At 46.5% G+C, this 6,465-nt stretch overlaps 1 long non-coding RNA gene across 1 annotated transcript; it reads right to left on the bottom strand.

The window, feature by feature from the left end:
* Positions 1-4,718: 4,718 nt before the first annotated feature.
* On the bottom strand, positions 4,719-5,321 carry LOC121603359. The gene is made up of 3 exons (XR_006006656.1): positions 5,111-5,321; positions 4,855-5,013; positions 4,719-4,792 (listed from the first exon to the last, which is right to left on the bottom strand). It is a non-coding gene; the product is annotated as an uncharacterized LOC121603359 (long non-coding RNA).
* Between the last annotated feature and the right edge of the window lie 1,144 nt (positions 5,322-6,465).

Raw genomic sequence — 6,465 nt, forward strand, 5'->3', positions numbered from 1 at the left:
AAAAAACGCATACTGGAAGAATCATGCCGCCCTTCTACAAGCCCAATCGCGAGACCTGATGAAAGGCTAGCTAACCAGTACAGACCAGCCGTTAGCTTTGTGCCAGTGATACCAGAAAGGACAACACCACACCCCACAGCACATAGTTACTCTGCAAATTTTCCGCTATTTAACCAGAGTCAAGTGTCAGCGCGAAAATGTACGAGCCGTGAATTGCCTGTCTTCAGTGGTGACCCTAAGGAATGGATGGCATTCATTTCGAACTATGAACACTCTACGGCGATATGTGGCTACACAAATGATGAAAATATGCTGCGGCTGCAGGCGTCTTTGAAGGGAAAGGCTCGTGAAGCAGTTGCTAGTTGTCTGCTATATCCCGATAGTATCCCTGAAGCGATCGAGATTTTGAAGGAGTGCTACGGCCGTCCAGAACTAGTGGTGAACACACTGATGGCCAATATTCGCCGCATGCCGCCCCCGAAGGAAGACCGGTTCGACGCCTTAGTGGATTATGGTGTCGCTGTGAGGAACTTCTGTGCATCGATAACGGGATCTGGACTGCACAGCTATTTCGATGGTGGACCCCTGCTGGAGGAGCTGGTGGACAAGCTGCCGCCGAATATAAGGCTGAACTGGTACTATTACCAGAACCGCTGTACACATACCACGCTGGCAGTTTTCAACGAGTGGGTGAAGGAGCTTGTACGCGCAGCCAGTCGAGGTGTAAAGCATACCAGCGGTCGTAGGGAGTGAAGCATGACAATAATATACGTCAGTACGACCGTAAGTACGCTCATCAGTGCATTCATTCCACAGGTCAGACAGCAGTAACAACATCACAACCAGTTACAACTGAGGGCAACAATTGGTGTTGCTCTGCGTGTGGGGATGGATGTCCTAACGTGTCCAACTGCAGCAGGTTCCTAGGCATGAGTGTGAGTTCGCGTTGGACAACTATAAAGCGTGCGTCACTGTGTAGAACGTGCCTCCGCAAGCACCCAGGTGCATGCCCTGTAACTACGTTGTGCGGAGTAAATGGGTGCGAACGCCGTCATCATCAGTTGTTACACTCGTCCGGTAGCAGCCAACTATTATCAGACATCCCGCCAGAATTGAGTCGAGTCAACACCAGCTGTAACGTGCATTCTGCTACTTCCGGAGGAGTTATGTTCAAGTATGTGCCGGTTACGTTATATGGGAATGGGAAGAAGGTTGATACTATCGCTATTTTAGATGACGGATCGTCGGCAACGTTTATGGAACATGACTTGCTGAGACAGCTAGGCATCAGTGGCAAGCATCGTCCATTATGCATATCGTGGACCGGTAACCAAAGCAGGTTGAAGACGAGTCCGTAGAATTATCTGTTAAGATATCTGGCGTTGGGTCATCTTTCATATATGACATGAACACGGTCCATACAGTTCGTACCCTTGGCTTATGTGATCAATCAGTAGAACCGAGGCAATTAGCCACTCAGTATAGCCATTTGAGAGGTCTTCCACTACCATTATATCAAAATGCCTCGGCGAAGGTCCTAATTGGCATTGATAATTGCTTCTTGAGCCAAACCCTTAAAACGGTCGAAAGAGGGACAAACGAGCCGTCAGCATCAAAAACCCGACTTGGATGGGTAGTTTACGGGCCATGCTCAAGTAGCGCATCAGATTGTAACCGGTACGACGGAAATACATTTATGAACGTCCATATCTGCCCCTGCAATAAAAAAAAAGACGATGAGATGGATCTGGCTCTAAAAGAATACTTCTCTTTAGAATCGCTAGGAGTATATCGACCAATGAAACAATTGCGCTCTGATGACGAAGAACATGCGCTTAAAATTCTTTCCTCGAATGTTCGGTTGGTAGATGGGCATTTCGAAGCGAGCCTTCTGTGGAAGTACGACACAATAAAACTTCCTGATAATAAAGCGATGGCTTTGAAGCGTCATGAATGTCTGGAGAGAAAACTGCGCCGTAACCCAGAACTGAATAAAGCCATGCACTCCAAAATTGCAGAGTACGAACAAAAGGGGTACATCAGAAAGCTTTCACCGATAGAACAAAGCAGCAAAAAGTCAAATGACTGGTTCCTACCGATTTTTCCTGTCACGAACCCGAACAAACCTGGCAAGATACGAGTAGTATTTGATGCTGCTGCAAAGGTGAATGGGGTCAGCCTAAACTCGTTTTTACTGACCGGACCGGATCAACTTGTAGGACTGCTCACGGTTCTTTATAAATTTCGGGAATATAAGGTAGCAGTGACCGGTGACATTCGAGAAATGTTTTTTCAAGTGCGGATGAACCCGCGAGACCAACGAAGTCAAATGTTTCTCTGGAATGATGGAGAAATTGGAAGCACTCCTCAACAATATGTGCTACAGGTTATGACGTTTGGTGCAGCATGTTCTCCAAGCACCGCGCACTATGTAAAAAATCTGAACGCAGAAAGATTTGAAGAACAATATCAAAGGGCAGTCGAATGCATCAAATATGAGCACTACGTTGATGACATGCTCTCTAGTATAGAAACTGAAGATGAAGCTATCCAATTAGCACAGGAAGTTGCTTCATTCACTCACAAGGCGGATTTGAGATCCGTAATTGGTTGTCCAATTCATCAAAGGTTAAAGCTGCAATGAACCGGGTTGAGCCTGGAGCAGAAGCACCCGTCGAAGTTGAACTTGCGACAGAGAAAGTACTCGGCATGTGGTGGAACACGGAGACGGATGTGTTCACGTTTAAAATCTCTCCACGATATGAGCCGCATACATTACTACAAGGACGAGTACCTACAAAGAGAGAGATTTTGAAAATACTCATGTCTATATATGATCCTCTGGGGCTAATTGGTCACCTTCTCATGTACCTGAAGATCCTGCTGCAAGAAGTGTGGCGCGCAAAGACTCAATGGGATGAAGAAATTTCTGGTAGTTTGCTTGTGAAATGGCAAACATGGGTATCCGTTCTGCCTAGTTTACAATTTGTGAGCATACCGAGGTGTTACCGGCAGGCCACGCATTTAAATCAATGTCACATAGAACTTCACATCTTCTGCGACGCCAGTGAGAACGGGATGGCCGCTGTAGCCTACTTTAGATTCGAAAGAGACGGGCTGATAGAATGTGCATTGGTGGGCTCAAAAACTAAAGTTGCACCGATATCCTTCACATCCATACCAAGGTTAGAGCTTCAAGCGGCAGTCATAGGAACACGATTGGCCCAAACAATAAAAAGCTCGCATCGTCTGCAAATCACTCGTGAAGTGTATTGGACGGATTCACGAACCGTCATTAGCTGGATTAATGCAGATCACCGAAAGTATAGCCAATTCGTTGCCGTACGCATCAGCGAAATTGTGGAAACCTCTAATGCTGTAGATTGGAACTGGGTGTCCACGAAAATGAACGTAGCCGATGAAGGGACAAAATGGCAAAAGGTTCCGGAACTCGGGCCCACCAGCAGATGGTTCCGCGGTCCCGATTTCCTATGGAAATCGACCAGTGAGTGGCCAAAAAAGGAAATGGAACCGGGTGCAACGGACGAAGAAATACGCCACAAATTACTGCACCACTCGATGTATATGCCACTATTAGAGTTCACTCGTTTTTCTAAGTGGCAGCGACTGCTACGAGCAGTTGCATACGTATACCGCTTCATAACAAATTGTCGAAAGGGTAAACTAAAACAACGAGGAGAGCTTACGCAGGATGAACTGGTACAAGCTGAAAATGCAATCTATCGACAAGCTCAGAGAGACGAATATGCGGATGAAATCGGGATGTTAAGCGATATCGAGCTACAATGTCAGCCTTGGAAAAAGCCACTCAAAAAGACTAGCCCGCTATACCAACTGAGCCCTTTCATCGATGAACACAAAGTCCTGCGAATGAAGGGAAGAATCGAGAAATGCATGTGGGTTGGCGATGACACCAAACGACCGGTGATAATTCCAAATAACCACTATGCCACCGAACTAATAATCAGTTGGTATCACGAGAAATATCGGCACGCGAACCATCAAACAGCACTCAATGAAATTCGACTTAAATATCACGTTCCGAAGCTCAAGAGCACTTATAGCCGAGTAAGACGCTGTTGTCAATACTGCAAGGTATATAAAACCGCTCCACAAAATCCTGCTATGGGAGACCTCCCGTACCAACGGCTAGCTGCCTACCAGCATCCATTTTCTTACACCGGGATCGACTACTTCGGACCGATGATAGTAGCAGTCGGAAGAAGAACCGAAAAACGCTGGGGGGTGATTTTCACCTGCCTCACTACCAGAGGAATACACATCGAGGTTGCGCATAGTCTTTCTACAGACTCGTGTATTTTCGCGATCCGCAATTTCACCGCTAGAAAGGGACTGCCACTGGAGTTCGTTAGTGATAGAGGCACCAATTTTGTAGGCGCATCTCGTGAACTGAAGGAAGCTGCTGCACTGATTGATGTGGACCGGTTGATGGCAGAGTTTGTGCAACCCGGGACAAAGTGGGTTTTTAACCCACCTGCAGCACCGCATTTTGGTGGGTCATGGGAGAGATTGATCCAATCAATAAAAAAGACGCTTGCCTCCTTTGACCTTCCTCATCACCCCACCGATGAGCTATTACGGGCTAGGTTGAGTGAAGTGGAGCTGATTGTTAACTCACGACCCCTGACAGAAATTCCACTCGAAGATGAAGCTGAATCTCCCTTAACGCCAAATCATTCATTTTAGGCAGTTCGAACGGAAGCAAGCCTCCGCTACCCTTTGACGATTCCACTCCGTCCGTGCGTAAATCCTGGAAATCAGCACAACAGTTTGCAGACATGTTTTGGAAGAGATGGGTAATCGAGTACCTACCAACACTAACGAAGCGATCGAGATGGTACAAGCAGACGAAACCATTAGATGAAGGCGACTTGGTATTGGTTGCGGATGGAAACAACCCGCGGAACTGCTGGCCTAGGGGACGAATTGTAAAGGTGTATCGAGCTGCTGACAATCAAGTGCGGCGCGTAACTATACAGACAAATAGTGGTTTGTTAGATAGACCGGCAGTAAATGTTGCTATATTGGAGGTCGGCACAACGAAGCTAAGTCGCTGAGAGCGACTTACCGGGGGGGAGAATGTTACGAGTAACCGTGCCGACAAACCGCGTGTCCCTTATTATGGCATGCGGAATGTAAACAAGCTAAATGACAGGAGATAGGTTTAGACGTTTAGATAGGGTGACAAGATCGATCTTCGAATTTCGAACATTTCAGAAAGGGCAACGTTCGCTGCGTAACGCGATGGCGCAACGGCCATCGCGGAAAAAAAAAGGGATAAATACACCGTGCGCAGAACAAACGGTCTCTTTAAAAGTTAGCGAACGATAGACCGCGTTTTTTAAAACTACTAAAATAAAAGCTTGTGAGTTTATAATCGGTCGATCCTTTTTTAAATAAAGTAAAGTTTGTACGTTAATAAAACGGTCGTTATACCTTGTTCGCCGCCGTCGAGGAGCCGACGGAGTTGCAGTTGCAACAGGCACTTTTGGTGACTTTCTAGGGTATTCTATGGTGAATCCAAGCACTTCTGAGGCACTTTTGGTGACTTTCTAGGGTATTCTATGGTGGATCCAAGCACTTCTGAGGCTCTTTTTGTGACTGTTGAGGGTATTCTATGGTGGATCCAAGCACTTTTGAGGCACTTTTGGTCACTGTCGAGGGTATTCTATGGTGGATCCAAGCACTTCTGAGGCACTTTTGGTAACTCTCGAGGGTATTCTATGGTGGATCCAAGCACTTCTGGGGCACTTTTGGTGACCGTCGTAAGTAGTCTATGGAGGATCCAAGCACTTCTGAGGCAATTTTGGTGATTGTCGAGGATTTTCTATGCTGGATGCAAGCACTACTGATGCACTTTTGGTGACTGTCGAAGATATTCAATGGTGGATCCAAGCACTTCTGAGGCACTTTTGGTGACTGTCGAGGGTATTTTATGGTGGATCCAAGCACTTTTGAGGCACTTTTGGTGACATTCGAGGGTATTCTATGGTGGATCCAAGCACTTCTGAGGCACTTTTGGTGACTCTCGAGGGTATTCTATGTTGGATTCAAGCACTTCTAAGGCACTTTTGGTGACTGTCGAGGGTATTCTAAGGTGGATCCAAGCACTTCTTAGGCATTTTTGGTGACTTTCTAGGGTATTCTATGGGGGATTCAAGCACTTCTGACGCAATTTTTTGACTGTCGAGGGTATTCTATGGTGGATCCAAGCACTTCTGAGGCAATTTTGGTGACTGTCGAGGGTATTCTATGGTGGATCCAAGCACTTCTTAGGCACTTTTGGTGACTTTCTAGGGTATTCTATGGTGGATCCAAGCACTTCTGAGCCACTTTTGGTGACTTACTAGGGTTTTCTATGGTGGATCCAAGCACTTCTTAAGCACTTTTGGTGACTGTCGAGGGTATTCTATGGTGGATCCA

Source organism: Anopheles merus, unplaced genomic scaffold (assembly GCF_017562075.2).
Source record: "Anopheles merus strain MAF unplaced genomic scaffold, AmerM5.1 LNR4001170, whole genome shotgun sequence".
NCBI lineage: Eukaryota > Metazoa > Arthropoda > Insecta > Diptera > Culicidae > Anopheles > Anopheles merus.